Source organism: Podarcis cretensis (genome assembly GCF_951804945.1).
Source record: "Podarcis cretensis genome assembly, chromosome: 15".
Taxonomy (NCBI): domain Eukaryota; kingdom Metazoa; phylum Chordata; class Lepidosauria; order Squamata; family Lacertidae; genus Podarcis; species Podarcis cretensis.
This window is the reverse complement of record NC_137185.1, coordinates 43,089,251-43,110,776: the sequence shown is the minus strand read 5'-3', so window position 1 is coordinate 43,110,776 and position 21,526 is coordinate 43,089,251. Positions and strand designations below refer to the sequence as shown.

The window sequence follows — 21,526 nt, the reverse complement described above, 5'->3', positions numbered from 1 at the left end:
ATATATATAGAATAATATGAAATCTGAGTCTTTCACACCTCCCCACCCTCCCATTATTATTATCATCATCCTTTAAAAAACCCCCAAAACTTCTTATTCCACTTTATTGCTATTGCTATTTTTCCCTTCTCTCTTTTTTTTCCCCCTTCCTCTTTCCTTTTTCTATTTAAAGAGAAAACACACACACACACACACACACACACACACACACACACACACACACACAAATATATACATACTTTTATTTTCCCCCCTGTCAAAGGGGTTTTCCATATACTTTTTATTTTTACTTTTATTATTTGATATGTACAGTGGTACCTCGGGTTACATACGCTTCATGTTACAGACTCCGCTAACCCAGAAATAGTACCTTGGGTTAAGAACTTTGCTTCAGGAGGAGAACAGAAATTGTGTGGCGGCAGCGGGAGGCTCCATTAGCTAAAGTGGTGCTTCAGGTTAAGAACAGTTTCAGGTTAAGAACGGACCTCCGGAACGAATTAAGTACTTAACCCGAGGTACCATTGCCTCAAGGTATTACTTCCAGATAACACCACCTCAACATCTTCAGGTTCTTTATTTCTTTTTCTCTTTCTTTATTTCCTTCCTTCTTAACTCTTAAATTTCCTACCCCCTCCATCCCCCCTTCTCTCTTTTCTTCTCTCCCCTTCCCCCCAAACAAACAACAACAACAACAACAACAACAATAATAATAATAAACCACATACCTACATGCATATATATCCCCATCCACTTTCAATAGTAACTCCCCCCACCCTTTTGTGGTCATCTACCTCATACTATAACTTGAACCACCACTGCAATTTTTCATTATTACTATTACTATTTTCTTTCTTTATTTCCCCTTTTTATTTTATTCTACTTTTCCTTCTCCCCTTTTCCCCTCTTCTTTCCCCCTTTTGTTTGTTTTGTTTTGCCTTGAACACAACCTTGCCAGCCTACAGAGACCCCAGAGAAGTCCTTAAAACACAGCCCAGACATGACAAAAATGGCCGCCCAATCCAGACGCTCTGCAAAAGCCACCAGTCAACAACACCTGTTCAACTCAGCAATTCAACAGCACCCAGGAACCACCACCAAAACTCCTAACTACCACACACCCCACTCCAAAAGAATACCACACACATCTCAAACCAAGACCATTAGGGAGATTGAGATGGCACCAGCCATGGAGATGGCGAACCGCACTGAGCCCACAACATCCCCCCAAGATGACAACAACCCAACAACAAAACGAGACCTGAGGGAAATGGAACAGAGATTAGAAGAAATACTGAAGAACAGAGTGACTGCCCTGCAGACAATAACCAGCAACCTGGCCTCCAAAGTAGAAACCCTCATTAGCACCATCTCCATTCTAGAAAATAAGAACTGAATACAAGAAAGACTAATAGAGCAGTTCCGAGAGGAAAACACATGTGCGAAAAATGAGCTGGCTGAACTGGTAAGCCACCTGGAAATAGAAAGCACAGAAATGAGAACCAAACAAGCAGACCTTGAAGATCGCAGCACAGAGCTCTCAAACCTACGCCGAATCCCCCCCCCCCCCGAGATATCATTGTGTGCTTTGCCTGCTATAAAAAGAAAGAAGAAATATGGAACAATCTCAGAAACTCAACCACTCTCCAATATGGAGAAAACCCCATCATGGCCTTACAGGATCTAATGAAAGAGATCGTAGACCGAAGAAAAAGCCTATGCCCATGTATCCAATGTCTTCAACAAGCATGAATCAAGTACCGATGGGGCTTCCCCTTTTGCCTCATTGTAACCACCAACACAGCACAGCAAATGGCCCTCAACATACCTGAAGCCCTGTAACTACTGGAGAACCTCGGACTCAACCATCTCCCAGAATGGCAACTGACAGACCCACCAAACGACAGCCATGATGAAACAACAGCAAGTGATGACAACAGTAGAGGAAGAAGAAATCACAGAAATGACACGACAATGCAAACCAGTACAGTCAAGCACCGCTCACAGAACCGTCCCACTGAACATACACAAGATGGCAAACCAACCTTAACCAAATCAACCAAACCCACATACCATAGACTGAAAACCCTGAAACAACCACAGCTGAATGAAACAACTGGAAATCACCTCAACCTGACAGACTGGTGACTCCCTTCCCCTTTTCCTCTCACCCATGCCATTAATATTACCAGCAGCACCACTACCCCCCCGCCCCGCCATAGAGATCCCCCACGCCCATTCCCAGCCACACACCAACCCAGATGACATCAAATCACACTCCCCACTCCCCAGCCACCCACACTCTCAGCCCCCTGCTCCAAGGACCCCATCCATAACACAAAAAGAACCAGACATACAAAAATAGACCACCCTCACACACCAACATCTCCGTCTCTTCCTTCACCACACAAAGGCAATAAACAAAATAAGCAGCTAAAAGAAAAGGAAAACAAAGAAAGAAACCTATATCAAATAAAACAATCTACAAACAGGCTAAAATCTGACACACAACCAGCACAATGGTGGTGCCAGAGTGTGCCAATACCCATATCCCCATCCCAACAAACCAAGAATGTTGTTAATAACACTGACAACATCGCTTATAAACCTTATACCCAACATAGGAGTCACAAAGTCACTTAACACTGTTTCACTGACCACTGCCTATTGCAAACAACAGAGAAGACAGCCTGTTCTTAAACAAGGCCCTCCATGCCAGCTGAGACTCAGGACCAACTGGCTAGATACCAGATGGTCCAATATACCCCAAATAAACACCTATATGACTATATATAGGCTATTTTCTGTAATCTACCCCCCACTCTTTAACCCAAATCTAATTCTAACCCCCTCCTCCGCCAGCCATCACATTTTATGTCAGTGCAACTTAATAGGTTCGACAGACAATATAAGGTGAGAGACACAGGGCAACCCAGACGGGCTGGCAGGGAATCATCCTATAAAGTAGATAAGCAGAATGGGTACCTTAAAAACAATTACACTAAACATGAGGGGGTTGGGAAACCCTGTCAAAAGAAAATAACCATGAAACCACACATTGCCTTCCTCCAAGAAATACACCATTTCTTTGCATGGAGGTTGGATGCTATCAAGCAAATGTTATCCTGCATGCAAGAGCTCAAATCAACTTAGCTGTGCAACCTCAATTTGTTGGTATGTGATCACTAGGCCCGGCCTACCCATGAAGCAGCATGAAGCCCTGACTCAGGTGGTGAAAGCCCCTGAGGTGGCACCCCCTTGGGTGCTAATGGCAGAGAAGTAGAACTGGCATTGGATCCAATTTCTGGTGAGATCTCATGAGATCTTGCCGGAAATTGGCGCCAATGGCAGTGCCACTACTCTGTTGCTGGTGGAGGTGGCTGAGTGGGGTGGCAGTGGCCAGGCAGCACTTCCCGATTTGCCTCAAGTAGCAAAATGAGAAGCATCACTGGGGCCTTTTTTCCCAGCTGGAACTCACCGGAACTCAGTTCTAGCACCTCTCAGGTGGGTGCCATTGCCATTCTAAGAGAACAAGGGAGGCCTTCATGGTGAATTCTGGCACCACTTTTTCTAGAAAAAGAGCACCGAGCATCACCTCTTGTCATCACATCCCATCCCAAAATAGCCACAGTCCAGAAAGCCTCTTTCTCTCCATGCCACAATCCCTACAGAAACATCCTCTCTGAAGTTATTGGCAACTCAAGAGAATAGCAGCTTGGGAGAAGTAATTTACCTGAGAGTATGGCAGAGTGAGGAGCAGTTAGACTTACCCACCACTTCCCAGAGTCCTAAGGCTGGTCACAATTACCTGGGCTGCTACTAACTTAGCGAAACAAACAAGCACACTTTAATTGTATTCACATAATTAACTTCCTGTTTGGTTGCAGCAGTCTGGATTTACCAGTTAACCACCACAGCCCTGCCTATCTGAAGAAATTTCATCAGGGCTGCTGCCTTAAGGCTCTCCCTACACCAGGGGGCGGTCTCATTTCAATAACAATGGCTTTTAAAGTGGCTTTTCCTACTCGTACCATTTAATTACTGTCTTCCTTGCATAATCCCATCCTGTCTGATAGCTTCGAGTGGCAGGTGAAGGGGGGCACCTGCCACCATTTCACTGTAAAATGTGACAGAGGTTAGGGTTTTTACTTTATTTTTTAAAAAATACACGCACACACTGTGAAAAGCCAAAGCAGAAAATGGCAGATGTGCAGATGTGATTCTCTTGCCTTCCGCCATGGTGGGACATCTCTAGTGCCATTTCTTCCCCAGTTTTTCCTTTCCAACAAACTTTTAACAGAAAGAAAAAGATGAAGGTGATAATTACTGAGTTAACTGTAATGACTAAATACACCCCAATTACAGTCAAGTTGCTGCTCAGTTGGTGTGGGTGGGAGAAAGCCTTTTGCTGACGCTCTGTGGGGACCATCCTGGTTTCTCCTTGTTGCAGCACTGACAGATCTGCTGTTTAATCAGCTATTAAAAAAGTGAAGCTGCTTTTCTGTTCCTTCCCTCATCTCAGAAAAGGGCAACCAAAATGATTCAAGAAACTCCCCAAAGACAAAAGCTTGCACCTTTTGGATTTTTCAGTTTAGAGAAAAGGGTCGGCAGGTGATGGCTTCTCTCATACAAACCTGCCCATGTTTTAAGGCAGGGATGCAGAAATTGGCCCTCTGGGTGACAGCTCCCATCATGCCTGACCACTGCCCTTGAAGGCTGGGGCTGATGGATTGGAGTTCAACAACACCTGGAGGGTCACAGATTCCCCCCTCCTTGTTTAAAGGTGTTTAGGACAGGTTCTCCTCTTTGTCCCATCAACATCTGAAGTGCATTTGCAGATGACCTGAGAAAATGAGCCACCATCTTACTTTTCCTACAGTTCTGCAGAATGTCCAATGTAGCATTGCCACAAGGCATTGTGGGAAATGTAGAACAGGAGCTGCTTGCTGCCACTAGAAGCCCAAGGAGAGCATCAGCCACCTCTGCATTTCCAGGCCAGCTCTGTCAGTCACACCAATTGTGAAGAAGGCTGGGTTCAGCCAGGGGCAGCCAATGTATTGCTGGGAATTCCATCACCTTCAACCAGTATTGCCAGTGGTCAGGTGTGGTGGGAGTTCAACCACATCTGGATGGCACCACATTGGCTACTCCGGTTAAGACCTCTAGTGAAAAACCTGCTGGGAATTTGCTTCAAATATGGCACTGTCAGGCAAGAAATGCCCAAAGTGAGGAATTAACTTTTTATTGTCAAAAGTACACTTACAAATTAGGGAAAGTCCATCAGTGCTATGTGTCTCAGCTACTTCTAATGGTAAAGGTAAAGGTACCCCTGACCGTTAGGTCCAGTCCCAAACGACTCTATGGTTGCGGCGCTCATCTTGCTTTATTGGCTGAGGGAGCCACAGACAGCTTCCGGGTCATGTGGCCAGCATGACTAAGCCACTTCTGGCAAACCAGAGCAGTGCATGGAAATGTTGTTTACCTTCCCACTGGAGCTGTACCTATTTATCTAATTGCACTGCAGTGGTACCTCGGGTTACAGATGCTTCAGGCTACAGACTCCGCTAACCCAGAAAAAGTACCTCAGGTTAAGAACTTTGCTTCAGGATGAGAACAGAAATCGTGCGGCGGTGGCACAGCAGCAGCAGGAGGCCCCATTAGCTAAAGTGGTGCTTCAGGTTAAGAACAGTTTCAGGTTAAGAACAGACCTCCGGAACGAATTAAGTACGTAACCAGAGGTACCACTGTACATGCTTTCAAACTGCTAGGTTGGCAGGAGCTGGGACAGAGGAATGGGAGCTCACCCTGTCGCAGGGATTGGAGCCACCAACCTTATGATCGGCAAGCCCTAGGCTCTGTGATTTACACCACAGCACCACCCGCGTCCCCAGCTACTCCTAGGTGTGCACTTAATGATGCAGTTGCAACAACAGAGAGGCTCTGCCCTGACTTCAGCTTATATATCCCCCCTATCTGGGGTGCTCAGGACTGTTGACTAGCAGGGACTTTCCACGGTTTCAGAGATGAATCTTTCCCTTCTTTATCTGGGGATTGAACCTGGGACCTTACGCATGCAAAGCAGATGCTCCACCTCTGAGCTATGGCCCTTTCTTGAGACTGCTGAGTGGAAACGAGCAGGCACAAGGGGTAAAAGGAATACAGTTGGTGGCTAATGCAATTTCTTGCCTGAGGAAATTAAGCTCAAACAGCACCTCAGGTGGGATCAGGGTCTTAATAGGGTGTGGGGGGGAAACAGGGTAGCTGATGTAGATTTGAGGAAAGGGGAACAGTGTTAGCACAGACTTCCAGGGCTGACTGGAAACAGCCAGATTTAAATCAATCATCATCATCACCTCCTTAGGTTCCTTTCCAAATTGGAGTCCTTAGAGGCCGTTCTCATCAGAGGCAGGTGCAGAGTGAGGGCCTGGCTGCAGGCTGGATCATGCTGAAGGCCTTGGCCACTTGAAGCAAAGGCTCTTGAGCAATCACAGACCTGGCTTTCTCAATCTGTATGGTAATTCGCAGCAATCAGAAATGAAGAGAGAAATGCAGAGAGAGATTAACACTTTGTGGGCAAGAAGCTTCTCAAGAGGACGGCCATGAAAGAGAAAGGTGGAGTTTGTACATCAAGATAAACCAGGCTTGCTGGCTTAGAGCGATTTGTCCTAGTGCCTGATCGCTCCTGCTTCACTCCCTGTCTGGCATGAGCAGGAGAAAGAAGCAGGAAGCTGCAACTAAGTCTGGCTTCCTTGAGATGTTTGTATATGAGATCATGCTTTGGTTCTCTCTAGGATTCCAGAGCCAACAGCAACACACCATGGTGTGATGCTGGGGTGATGCTGGGGAATGACTCAGGCTTCAGAAGAAACAAGTACAGTACGTAACCATCCAAAGTTTGGATGTCACAAGGAAAGCGCTTTTACATGCAACGTTCATGAGTGTGCATACTCTGTGTGCAATAGTTGAGCTGTACAATCAACCAGCACACACTCTTTCACACAAACACTTGCAGATGTGCAGAGACAGTTTGTACCTGTGTTCAGTGTAACATGTGAGCAAGCCAAGCTTAACTGTGGCTTCCTGGCTTGTTTCTCCTGCTTGTGCCAAGCATGGTACATGCTGCATGTTCACAATAAACCATAGAAAGCCAGCAATCCTAGCTTATTGTGATGTGTAAATTCAGCCCTCACTATCTGCTCACCCAGCAGGGTTGTGGAGAAAAGGAGACCTCAGTTTTGTTTTGGGATCCTGTGTAAGATGCATCGGGTGCCTGGGAAGGAAATAAGTCATACAAAGCAGTAGCAGATAAATACAGCAACCTATGTTTAAAACAAGCAGCAGAAAATACCGTAGTTTAAAATAAAAAAGCAGCACTAAATTCCCAGTATATATAGCAATGAAAAGCAGTTTGCAGTAAACAGGTATTCAAGGTGCATTTAAACTCAGTACTATTCAGCAATTATTCAGAATAAAGCAATGGAACATGCCACAGCTTGCTTGTTCTTTATTTATTTTATATCTCACCCATCCTCCAAGGAGGCATACATAGTTGTCCTCCCTCATTTTATCCTTACAACAACCCTGTGAGTTAGGTCTTCACTGCAGAGTAGGGGTTTGAACCAGAGTCTCCCAGGTCCTATTCCAACACTTCAACCACGACACCACACTGGCTGGATTGCATGTTTTCTTCAAAACTCTTACAATGTACTGTCAGCATTCCATAACACCTCAGTTCCTCCAGTTTTGTCCCTGATTTTATACATAATAAAAGTGCAGATCCTTACAGAAAGAGGCTTTTGCTTTCAGCTGATTTCAAAGGACTAATGGCTGTGAGATCTGGTTAGCTTGTGCATCATCTAGGGATAGTCTCTCTCTAAAACAGCACTTGCAAACTGAGATGGGTTTCAGTTGCCTCTCAGTCATGAAATAATGCATAACAATACGACCCACAGATTACAGACTACTGAAGATTTTGTAATTGTATTTTTTGTCTGTGCAACCTATCTTGGGACCTTAGGGCAAGCAAGAAATAAGAAATACGGTAAATGCATACATAAATAAGAAACAAATAAAAAAGAATAGCAGTAGAAACAAACCCTAACATAATAATAACATGATTGATTTTGCATCAGCTCCCCAGGGAAAGTGCTCCCACATTAATCAGTCCATGGAACGGCAAGAAGGACTGCCAGGTACTGAAAAGGGCACAAGACCATGATGCACATCTGCATATCATTTGCATACGCTAATTCATGCTGTATGGGCAGCTGGGGTCTCATTGGCATTGCATTTTGCAGCATGCCATAAAAGCAAAGTTTTTAAAGTGTTTGCTCAGCCAGCTTTAAAGTCAGCAGCACAAAACCTGTTATGTGCTTTATGTTTTTATTGTTATGCTTTACTGATGATTAAGGAAACAGCTGCAAAATCATCAGTCTCTGTCAATCACCCTGGGAGCCTAGGCTGAAGGGTGGGTAAGAAACACCAGAAATACATAAACCAACAACTAAGGGTAGTAGAAACAAAATCTAACCTAATAACATGATAACGTATACAGCATTATTGTCAGCTTGAGGTCACATTCATGCTCTATATCCATTGTTGACTGTCATGCTTTCTTCCAAAGAACTGCAGGTAGGGAGTTATTCTTGTTTGCTGTTATGTACTTTTGTGCTTTTATACTGTAAACTACCCTGTGATCCTTGGATAAAAGGCAGTATATACGTACGTTTTTTAAATAAATAAATAATCTCCCACAGAGATCCAATTCCCAGCCCTATTAACAAACTATAGAATTCACAGAGAAGCCATGTGTGACTGAGATGTGACCTTATGACCCTGGTCATAAGGTCACTTGTGTTGTGACGTGGGGTTTGTGATTTCAGCTCTCTTGACATAATATGCTGGAGACAGTTCTCTAGTAACACTTCTTTATTAAAGCAACAAGACTGAGACTTGAGGAGGGGAGAGCTACATTTATAGGGACAGGGAACTAGCTAGAAAGGATACATTTTGGAGGGAACAATATCAGGCAATCACAGTCCTGCCTTTTGGAGGAAACCAGTAAGACAGAGGATCCAAATACAGCAGCTTAAATGAACCAATAGTAGCTGTACCCTCTGGAACCAAAAGGCAGTTACTTTACCCTAATGCAAATACAGACAATAATAATACAGATATAAAATCCTTTGACTCAATACACAACACCCCTCCCCCCCTAGTGAGCACAGCAGACGTAATCTCTCAGGTACTGTGGGGTCCTACAACTTCTACTTGATCTCCTGACAACAGGTGTTGCCGGTTCTGGATTGGGTGTCACCTGTGGTAGGGGGGCTGCTATAGGGGTTTCGTCAGGAACAGATGGAGTCCCAGACATCTCAGGGTCCCCTACCTGTACCTCGTCATCCTGAGGACTAGCAGACCCTGGTTCGTTTGCTGAAGCCCCTGGTGATTGCACCTCTGGGCCATTTTCACTCTGGTCTTGCAGCTCTGCGTCGTTAGCCAGGGATGAATTATCAGACTCCTCCCTGCTGAGCGCCCGGCGCCTCAGCTGATCTATATGTCTCTTCCAAACTTGCCCATTTTCCAAGGTCACATAATAGGACACAGGTCCACTAGTCCGGGTGACCACACCACCCACCCACCGCGAACCTCGTGAATAGTTCCTCACCCAGACCAGATCTTCAGGGGCGAAATACCTTGTTGTGTCAGTCTCAGCCTGGGGGTTTGCTCTTGAATTACGGTTTGGCATTTTATCCGGGTGGACATAATCCAGCACCGTTACCAATCTTCTACCCAAGAGCAGCTCAGCTGGTGACTTGCCCGTCACAGTACATGGTGTCGCATGCTGCAAAAATAACATTCGCGCGATGCGAGCTGACCAGTTACCCTCCATTAAGCGCGCAATGGATTCTTTGGCTGTTCTTACCATGCGCTCCGCCTGCCCATTGGAGGATGGGTGAAAGGGCGCGGATGTGACCCCTCTTATGAAGTTATCAGCCAAGAATGCCCTGAATTCTTAGGATACAAAAGCTGCCCCATTATCTGATACAATGGTCTCAGGTAACCCGTGGGTTGCAAACAGCTGCCTCAACACCTTGATTACGGCAGCTGATGCCATGCTAGGGACCATCGCCACTTCTAACCATTTGGAATATGCATCAACGATAACCAAAAAGACCTTCCCCTGGAATGGCTCAGCAAAATCTAAGTGCAGCCGGCTCCAGGGAGCTCTGGACTGCTCCCACCAGTGAACTGGTGCTCTGGCCACTTCTGGCCGCACCTCTTGGCATGCCTTGCATGTTCGTACCCATTGTTCTATGTTCTGGTCCATTCCAGGCCACCACACATAACATCGGGCTAGCGACTTCATCCTGACCATTCCCGGGTGTCCCATGTGAAGCGTCTCAAGAACCCTGTTTCTCAGTGGTGCTGGGATGATCACCCTATCTCCCCACAGGAGACAACCCTTATGCATGGATAATTCATGCTGCCTTGTCGCATAAGGCCTGAATTTGTCTTCATGTGGACCACCTGGCCACCCCCTCCCCACCCAAGTGAGCACACGGGAGAGAACAGCATCTTTCCTCGTTTTCTCAGCAATATCAGTAGCCGTAACAGGAGCCGCCGGAAGTGTTTCCAGCATCATTATGTGCTCCGCTGGAGCAGGATCCTCATTGCTCCCGCCAGGAAGGGGCAATTGACTCAGCGCATCAGCGTGGCACAACCGTTTCCCCGGCACATGGGTCAAGGTGTACTGGAACCCGTTCAGGAATATAGACCAACGCAACATTCTGGGGGAGAGAATTTGTGGCGTTTGTTCGGGTTGAACAACCCCAACAGTGGTTTGTGGTCCGTTTCAATGGAGAAATGACGACCGAACACATAATCATGGAACTTTTTGATTCCTGCCACAATTGCAAGCGCCTCTTTGTCAATTTGAGCATAGTTGCGCTCCGTGGGCGACAACGTACGGGAATAGAAAGAGATGGGCTTTTCCGACCCATCCGGTTCCCTATGACTCAGCACCGCCCCCAGGCCGTATTGAGAGGCATCACATGCCAGGACCAGCGGCTTCGATTCATCATAATGAGCAAGGACGCTCTTGCTACTCAGCATTCCTCGCAAGGAATCAAAAGCCTTCTGCTGTTCCTGCCCCCATCGCCACACATTCTTTTTCTGCAACAATTTATGTAATGGTTCAGCTACCGAAGCTTTCTGGGGTAAGAACGAATGATAAAAGTTAATAAGTCCCAGGAATGACTGCAACTCCGTCTTGTTCTGTGGTCGTGGTGCCTCGATGATGGCCTTAACCTTAGCATCTGTGGGGTGGATGCCTGATGCATCAATTTTAAACCCCAAGAATTCCACAGTTGGCACCCCAAAACTGCATTTTTCCTTTTTTAGTTGCAACCCCACCTCCTTGAACTTGAGCAACACGGCACGGACACGTGCAACCAGTTCCTGTGGGTCTTTTCCAGCAATCAAAACGTCATCAAAAAATGGCAAGACCCCCGGCAGACCTCTTAACAGGCGTTCCATGAGCCCTTGAAAAATCCCTGGGGCCACACAAACTCCAAATTGTAATCTGTTAACTCTGAACGCCCCTTTATGTGTGACAATAGTCTGTGCTTCCGCTGATTGTGGGGTTACTGGCAGCTGTTGGTAAGCTTGCGCCAGGTCAATTTTGGCGAACACCTTGCCCCCAGCCAGTAGCCAACAGATGTGATACGACTGGAATGGGGTATGAGTTTCCCCTGAGTGCCTTATTGATAGTACATTTGTAATCAGCACAGATCCTGACTTCCCCATTTGCTTTAAGGGGCGTGACGATTGGAGTCTCCCACTTAGCGGAGTCCACGGGTGAGAGGACTCCCTGCTTGACCAATTTATCCAGCTCTGCTTCGATCTTGGGTTGCAGTGCAAATGGCACTCGCCTTGGTTTGAGTCGGATTGGGGCCACCCCAGGGTCCAATTCGAAGTCAACTGGGGGCCCTTTATAACAACCCAGTTTTCCATTAAGAGACCAGCAAATTCTTTGCATAAAGCCTCGCTCATCTCAGGGCAGGTTTGGATTGAATTAAGCCCTGATATACTCAGTCCCAGGGCAGGGAACCAGTCAGTGCCCAGGAGACTGGGGCGACTGCCCTTCGCAATCACCAGTTTGAGTACCGCCTGTTTGTCCCGGAACTGTACTCTCACGGCACACATTCCCATGACATGGATGTGGCCCGCTGAGTATGACTGCAAAGTTGCCGGGAAGGGCTCCAGAGGGGGCAACTTACCCCTGGGAAAGAATGTCCTCGCGGTCTGGTCCGACACGATAGTGAATCCAGATCCGGAGTCCACCTCCATGTCGCACAGCTGACTCTCAATCTTCACCTTGACGTGTGTCTTACCTTGCGCTGGAAACTGCACGACCCTCCCGTTGATCTCCGTTACGTAGTGGCAGTCCTTTAGAACATGGTTTGCTGTGGGCGGTCTGCGATGCTCCAGTCTAGGTGCTCCTGTCGCTCCCAACGCCGCCGATCTACAGACCCTGGCGATGTGACCTGTCTTTCCGCACGTCCGGCACATAGCATCCCGGAAACGACAACTCTTCCGCTCATGGTTTCTGCCACAACCAGGGCACCTGCCTCGGTGATCTTTGTGCACTGTGCAGGCCTGACGCACTGACTCGACCCCACGGACTGGGCTCTGGCTCGGAGTAGCCTCTAGCTCGTCCATGGCATGCGCAGCTTCTATCTGTGGCTTAGGGGCCCTGCGACTGGCATCAAGCTCCTCTTTTTCATAATTCTCCGTGGCAGTGGCCTCCTTCAAGGCTGAAGCAAGGGTAACCTCTTCTTTAGCCACGATGCGTCTTCTGGCTTTCTTGCTGCTCAGACCACCAACAAACCGATCCAGGAGAGTCTCTTCCAGATCTTGGAAGTCGCAGTGCTGAGCGAGCTTCCGCAGTTCAGCTAGGAATGCAGATACAGACTCCCCAGCACGCTGCTGCCTCTTATGAAACTCCATCCGCGGGGCCATCTTGGTCTCAGTAGGCGCTAGATGGCTTGTTAGGCAGGCAAGAATATCTTTGAGAGATGTCTCACTTAGCTTCGCTGGGGCAAGCAATGCCTTGGCCAGCTTGAAGATCTCAGGCCCACAGTAGCTCAGGAATGTGGCCCTTCTTTTGCTGGCACCGGTGATCCCTTGAGCCACTGCGAAGAACTCGAAGCGTTCGACGTAGTCTTCCCACGTGTGGGGCTCTGATGGCTGGAAGGGCTCCAATACCCTTGGACTCTCCATTGTCCTGTGGGCAGGGTCGTCTTCTCAGCTGGCCAGTGAGTCTTGTTCTTGGCTACAATCCGGACTCTGAGGCAGGGCTGCGTTTAACCGCTCCTCAGCATTCCGGATCCCACCTTCGTCGCCAGTTGTTGTGACGTGGGGTTTGTGATTTCAGCTCTCTTGACATAATATGCTGGAGACAGTTCTCTAGTAACACTTCTTTATTAAAGCAACAAGACTAAGACCTGAGGAGGGGAGAGCTACATTTATAGGGACAGGGAACTAGCTAGAAAGGATACATTTTGGAGGGAACAATATCAGGCAATCACAGTCCTGCCTTTTGGAGGAAACCAATAAGACAGAGGATCCAAATACAGCAGCTTAAATGAACCAATAGTAGCTGTACCCTCTGGAACCAAAAGGCAGTTACTTTACCCTAATGCAAATACAGACAATAATAATACAGATATAAAATCCTTTGACTCAATACACAACAACTTGCCAGTGAAGATGCTGCCACAGTCATTCACGAGGCACTGAATGCAGGGATTAATGTGGTCGTCCCCTGAATACCCACCAAAAATGCCCCTGGCAGAAGCCAATATGATGTGATGGAATCCAGGCCACACACCCCCTCTCAGAGAGAGCCAAAGGGGCCTAGTGGTGAGAAGGTTGGACTAGGACCTGGAAGGCCAGGGTTCAAATCCTGCAGCTCACTGGGTGACCTTGGGCTAGTCATTGTTCTCAGCCTGCCCTAACCCTTGTGGTCCCTTCCAACTCTACCTCACAGGGTTGTTGTGAGAATGAAATGTGGAGGGGGATCAGCCATGTATGCCCCCTTGAGCTTCTTGGAGGGAAGGTGGGAGAGAAATGAAATGCAACAAACAATGTTTGTGTAAAATCCTCAGGTGAGACTCACAGATCTGGCTTGCCACTGTGGGAAACTGTATACAGGACTAGGAGAATTTCCAGACTCACTCTTTTTGGGTGGGATTCAATCACTTCCTAGCAAGGTGATTTGGAGCTTTCCTCCAAAAGATCAGAATGAATGAATGAATTTATTTGCAATAAGGAAAGTGCACTAGAAGTTGTGGGATAACACTTGCTTTGACACAACTGCTGTCTAATTTCCCCACGAATTAATCAGGATGGATGCTCATGAAACAGCTGGCACCATCTAATCTCCCTGCAGACAAATCAGACGGAATGCTGGTTATCTAGGACTGGAAGCAGGGATGTCAGAGGGAAACAGAAATGGCTGAGGTTTGCTTGCTTGTCCCTAAGTGGAAAGGTGGAAAGGTGAGAGTGTTTGTGTGAGAGAATGACTGACTGACTGAATGAATGAATGAGCTTTGTTTGTTATGTGTGCAAATGTGTACAAATATGTGTGTGAGAGAGAATGAGAGGGATGGGCACCCCCACTCTCTTTTTGCTTTGGTCCTTCCTATCCACCATTGGCATGTGGCCCCCGGAAGCTTAGTAAAAAGGGAACCTGGCTCCCTGGGCTAAATATGGGCCTTGCCTGGAGCAACAAAGAAACAAATCATCCCAGACGTCTTCCTGTGCACAGCATGGAAGTCTGTCCAAGAGAGTTGTGGGGTTGCAAAAAGGCCCTTTAAGGGCCCTTTAAGACAGACAATGGGCATTCTGGAATCAGGGGAGATTCTAGGAATGTTGACCACAGAACAACTGAAACAGCTTAAGGGACTACTACCCTCTATCAACTGAAGTTCGAGTAAGTTTTCTAATAAAGGGGGCTATTAAACATTAAACGCCAAAACTTTAGTAATTCCTGTGTGTCATGGACAATGATCTGATATAGTTTTTAACTGATACATGTGGCTTAACATATTACCATCGAATGTAGGGCCCATCGTGGGAGACGAGGTATGGTCTGAAGGAACCTTATCTTTCAACTTCCAGCTTCTATTTTTTAAAAAAACAAAAACAGTTGCAATTTTTATTTTATGAGTCTCCCATTGTGTCAGACTGCAAAGAACTGGGTGTATATGATTTTCAAAATATTCTTTGAAAGTACTTTATTAAAGTTTAACAAATAATTATTCAACAGTTTCTTTTCCTTAAAGTTGTCTCATACCAAACTCCAGTTCTAAGAATGCTACGCAATCGCAAAGATTTGTAAACCGATGTGACAAGCAAATATTTATTTCATAAATTCTGACAATCCAAGAGTTATATTTGATGTATTTCTATACAAGGCTTCATTCCTCCTTTCAAATGGGGTTGTCACTAAATTCCTCAGTTTGGTCCAGTTACAGAAAAATCCCTGCTCCATCTCGCATATTCGGTGAATTTATACAGCTCAATTATTATTATTACATTTCTAAAAAGCAAGAAGCATGGCCACAGCTCAAGGATACTCCATTCAGGCAAAAGTTCTTGAGGGCACAGAGCAGAACCAGTGAAAGATGTGATCTGGACGGACGACCGCATTTGGCTCACACCCTGAAGGGTCCCCATCCCTTCTCTTGGGCTCCGGCCCCCTCAAATAATTATGGGCACTGTAGTTTGCTCAGGGTTTCTGGGAACTGTAACTCTGGGAGGCGTAAACTAGTCCCCAGAATTCTTTGAGGGGGAAAATTTGCTTTGCATATGTAGAACATGGAACATGGAATATAGGACTTTGTTGGATAACACAGATACAGTGGAACCTTGGGTTATGTACCATCCTTCTTACGAATGCTTTGGGTATCGAGCTCTGCTAACCTGGAAGTAGATGCTCCTTGTTGCGAACTTTGCCCCGAGATGCGAGCGGATGTCGCATGCAGACGGTGTGGCAGCAGCGGGAGGCCCCGTTAGTGAAAGCGCGCCTCAGGTTAACGGTTTTGACTTCAGAACAGACCTTCAGAATGAATTAAGTTCGTAACTGGAGGTATCACTGTAATGAGGGGAACACAAGACTGTCACCACTGCATGAGAGTTGTGATGTTTTAACATCCATATTGTAGCGCTTCAAGAAACCCGAAGAGCAGCAGAGGGGCAACTGAAGGAAGAAAAAGGAGGCTATACATTCTTCTGGAAGGGTCTACCTGAACAAGACTGTTGAATACATGGAGTAGGCTTTGCTATCAAAAATGATCTTGTGAAGCTCTTGTAAGAAGTCCCTTCCGGCATTAATGAGCAACTTTCAATCCTTCAATTAAAACTTGCCCAAACCCAACAGGCTACTATTTTAAGCACTTATGCACCAACACTGGATGCCAATGAAGACATTAAAGAATTTTTTTTCCCTAGCTGGATGCCATCCTATCAGAGATGCCTAAGGTTATCATCCTGGGTGATTTTAATGCAAGAGTTGGCGAGATTTCGATCTGTGGCCTGGGACTATTGTGAACGAAGGAATTGGCAACAGCAACCAGAACGGAATCTTACTTTGACTATATGTGCAGCACAGTGGCGTAGCGTGGGGGGTGCAGGGGGGCCCGGCTGCACCGGGCGCAACATCTGGGGGTTAGGGTTAGGGGACACAAATCCACAGGTTAGGGGGTGCAAATCCACGGGTTAGGGGGCGCAAATTACTTGCCTTGCCCCGGGTGCTGACAACCCACGCTACGCCACTGGTGCAGCACACAACCTTCTTATTACCAACACACTCTTTCGACAAAAAAATAAATTTAAAATATCACGGAGGCACCCTCAGTCGAACCACTGGCACCTCTTCAAGTATGTAATTATCTGAGCTAAAGATCGCTGTGATGTGCTCCTTACCAGAGCTATGACGAGTGCCGACGACTGCTGGACGGATCACCGACTAATACGCTCCATGATGGCTATCAAGATTATACCTCAACGCAGGCTTCAAGGAAGGAAACCAAGGCACAAAATGAACACTCAAGTGCCCCTAAGAAAAAAAACCTATGCCAACGCTAAGGCTGAGGTTCAAAGAATCATAGAATCATAGAGTTGGAAGAGACCACAAGGGCCATCGAGTCCAACCCCCTGCCAAGTAGGAAACACCATCAGAGCACTCCTGACATATGGTTGCCAAGCCTCTGCTTAAAGACCTCCAAAGAAGGAGACTCCACCACACTCCTTGGCAGCAAATTCCACTGTCAGGAAGTTCTTCCTAATGTTTAGGTGGAATCTTCTTTCTTGTAGTTTGGATCCATTGCTCCGTGTCCGCTTCTCTGGAGCAGCAGAAAACAACCTTTCTCCCTCCTCTATGTGACATCCTTTTATATATTTGAACATGGCTATCATATCACCCCTTAACCTCCTCTTCTCCAGGCTAAACATGCCCAGCTCCCTTAGCCGTTCCTCATAAGGCATCGTTTCCAGGCCTTTGACCATTTTGGTTGCCCTCCTCTGGACACGTTTCAGTTTGTCAGTGTCCTTCTTGAACTGTGGTGCCCAGAACTGGACACAGTACTCCAGGTGAGGTCTGACCAGAGCAGAATACAGTGGCACTATTACTTCCCTTGATCTAGATGCAATACTCCTATTGATGCAGCCCAGAATTGCATTGGCTTTTTTAGCTGCCGCGTCACACTGTTGGCTCATGTCAAGTTTGTGGTCAACCAAGACTCCTAGATCCTTTACACATGTACTGCTCTCAAGCCAGGTGTCACCCATCTTGTATTTGTGCCTCTCATTTTTTTTGCCCAAGTGCAATACTATACATTTCTCCCTGTTAAAATTCATCTTGTTTGTTTTGGCCCAGTTCTCTAATCTGTCAAGGTCGTTTTGAAGTGTGATCCTGTCCTCTGGGGTGTTAGCCACCCCTCCCAGTTTGGTGTCATCTGCAAATTTGATCAGGATGCCCTTGAGTCCATCATCCAAGTCGTTGATAAAGATGTTGAATAAGACCGGGCCCAAGACAGAACCCTGTGGCACCCCACTAGTCACTCTTCTAGAAGAACCAGAGAACTAAAGAACACCTGGTGGATAAAAAAAGTTCAAGAGATCCAGCAGTTAGCTGACACTCATGACGCACTGAGTTTTTTTAAAGCCACAAAGACCATATATGGGCCAATAAATCATGGCATATGCCCCCTATGCTCAACAGATGGGTACCACACTTCTAAAGGATAAATAAGCTTTTGCACTGTGCTGGAAAGAACATTACCAGCATCTCCTTAACCGCAACTCCCCTGTAGCTGCTGAGGTCCTCTCACAAATTCCACAAAAACAAATTAGAGATGAACTTGCAATCTGGGAGAGTTGTGTACAGCTATTAACCAAGTGAAAAACAACAAAGTCAGCGGACCTGATGGGATACCTGCCCAAGTTTTCAAAGTGGGTGGAATTGAACTTACACAACAACTTCACAAGCTCATTGAAAAAATCTGGGAGAGAGAGGAGATCTCAGCAGACTTTAGGGATGCCAAAATTATCAACCTTTTTAAAACAGGTGATAGAATGGATTGCAGAAACTATTGAGGCATCTCTTTATTAGCTGCAGCCGGCAAAATTCTGTCAAGGATCGTCTTCTAATTATATACGAGGCTACCCTTCCTGAATCCTAAAATGGTTTTTGACTTTCTAGGGGGACAATGGACATGATTTTCATTGCTTGACAGCTTCAAGAAAAATGCAGAAAGCAAAACCAACCCCTGTATATGGCGTTTATTGACCTGACTAAGGCTTTCAACACTGTAAATCTTAATGCCCTGTGGACTGACCTTCTGAAAATTGGCTGCCCAGATAAATTTGTGAACATCCTTTGGCTCCTCCATGATAATATAACAGCAACAATCGCAGATAACAATGGCTCTCAAAGTGAACCATTCACAGTGGGATTAGGTGTCAAGCAGGGATGCTTTATTACCCCAACTCTATTCATTATTTTCACTGCCATGATCCCATACACTGTCAAAGGGAAACTCCCCACCGGGGTAGAAATCTTATATTGATAATGGTGACATGATCCACATGTGGTGGACGTGTGAAAAGATTAAGACTTTTTTGGGGGAAATATACGATGAATTAAAAAAGATGATGGGGATAACTTTTACTAAAAAAACGGAGGCATTTCTATTAAGTATTTTAGACAAAGAGGAGGTTAAGTCGGTTATGATTCACTGGGCCAAAGATTTTGGGTATAATATACAGCTGAGTGATTGGGTAAAATTATGGAAAGAAGGTTTAAAATTTACTGCATGCAATGCCCTAAAAGAAAATGTGATGAAAATAATGTATAGATGGTATATTACACCTGTCAAGTTAGCGAAAATGTATAAAGTCAGTAATAAATGTTGGAAATGTAAAGAAAAAGAGGGAACATTTTATCACATGTGGTGGGAATGTAAAAAGGTGAAATGCTTCTGGGAGATGATATATAATAAGATGTAAAAAATGTTGAAATATACGTTCATAAAGAAACCAGAAGCATTTTTACTGGGCATTGTGGGGAGTGATATAAATAGAAGGGAATGTAAGCTCTTTTTATATGCAATAACAGCAGCAAGAATATTACTGGCCCAAAAATGGAAGCAAGAAGAATTACTGATGATTGAAGAATGGAGCATGAAGTTAATGGACTATGCAGAACTAGATAAACTAACAGGAAGGATTCGAAACTGGCGGGACCAGAAATTCACAGAAGACTGGAGTAAATTTACGGACTATTTGAAAAGTATTTGTGAAGATCAGACGACGTTTGTAGGTTTGCAAGAAGTTTTGTGAGGAGTATTATTGGAAGTATTGCAAAAATGGAGAAGGGGAAGGATGATTTGTTAAGAGATGTAAAGGCAATATAAAGTTAAGAAATGCATAAGAAGTGGTTAAAATGGTGGATCACCAGAGGTGCTGATGGAAGTCTAAAAAGATTGTATAAGTGATAAGTTTTGTGGTACATTTTATAATTTATATGTTAAAATCAATAATTTTTTAAAAAAGTATTTTAGACAAAGAGATCCCAAAAATTCAAGAGAGATATTCTTGTATGCAATTGCAGCAGCTCGAATACTCGTTGCCAAGGGATGGAAAGATCAGGAAGCTCCAAAAAGAACAGACTGGCAAATTAAATTACAGGACTTTGTGGAGATGGCTCAGTTGACTAGCAAACTCAGAAGAAACTCAAAGCAAAAATTTGCAGAAAAATGGGATGATTATACAAGCTATGTTCAAAAATACAATAATAGTTTTGACTCCATGCTAGCATTCGAGCGACAAAGGAAGTAAAAGGAGGTGGATAGCAATTAAGGATTTATTATGTTTTCTGAATGTATTGGAAAATCTATATAGAAAGGTTTATTTTGTGTACATTCAATATATGTGAAGGGACTAGGAAGTCAAAATTGAAGAAAAGATTTTGTAAGATAAAAGGGAAAAATATTTATTTTCATTATTATCACTATGTTTTTTGTGTGTGTGTTTGTGAGGGTGTGTGTTTTGTATGGAATGTTTGGGAGGAAATAATACGGTAAATAACAAATAACAAACAAAATATTGATGTATGTAATTTTTATTTCTCAATTATATTTTGTGGTAGTATGGTTGTAATGTTTTTTGTAACATAAAATCATTCAATAAAAATTATTTTTAAAAAAGAAAAAAAATCTTATATTGAACAGATGGAAAGCTCTTTAACTTGAGTAGGCTGAAAGCAAAGAGTTAAGATTACCATAACTTCCGTCGTAGAGCTGCAATATGCTAATGACAATGTAGTGTGTGCACACTCAGAGGATGACCTCCAAACCATCCTAAATATCTTCGCAGAAGCCTTGGCCTATCGCTCAACATCCAAAAAAACAAAGTGCACAAGCACAAAACCAAAGTGCACAAGCACAAAACAACCCTTCCGCAGCGCCACAAATACAACTCAGTGGTATAATGTTGGAAAGTGTTGATCACTTACTTTCCCTACCTTTCCACAAGGGCCAACATTGATGCCGAAATCCAGCATTGCCTGAGCTCTGCGAGTGTGGCTTTCTCCCAATTGAAGGGCAGAGTGTTTGAGGACTGGGACATTTGCAGGGAAACCAAAATGCCTGTTTATAAAGCTATTGTACTACCAACCTTACTGTATGCTTGTGAAACATGGACCACTTGTAAACACCATCTCCAACTCCTCGAAAGATTCCATCAACGGGGTCTCCAAAAATTTTTGCATACCACTTGGGAAGACAGGCGAAATAATGCCAGTGAACTGGAAGAAACAAAGATCATGAGTATCAAAGCAATGATTCTTCACATCAGCTTCGTTGGACTGGTCATGTTGTTCAGGTGCCTGATTATCGTCTTCCAAAGCAACTACCGTACTCTATTCCGAACTTAAAAATGGAAAGCGTAATGATGGTGGTCA

The 21,526-nt window shown here is 45.1% G+C and overlaps 1 long non-coding RNA gene across 1 annotated transcript in view; it reads right to left on the bottom strand.

Moving 5' to 3' along the window:
- Positions 1-21,408, bottom strand: part of LOC307203987 — an 86,721-nt gene extending 65,313 nt beyond the window's left edge. The window contains exon 1 of the long non-coding RNA XR_013833421.1: positions 21,076-21,408. This is a non-coding gene — a long non-coding RNA (uncharacterized lncRNA). The remainder of the gene's footprint in view (positions 1-21,075) is intronic.
- Between the last annotated feature and the right edge of the window lie 118 nt (positions 21,409-21,526).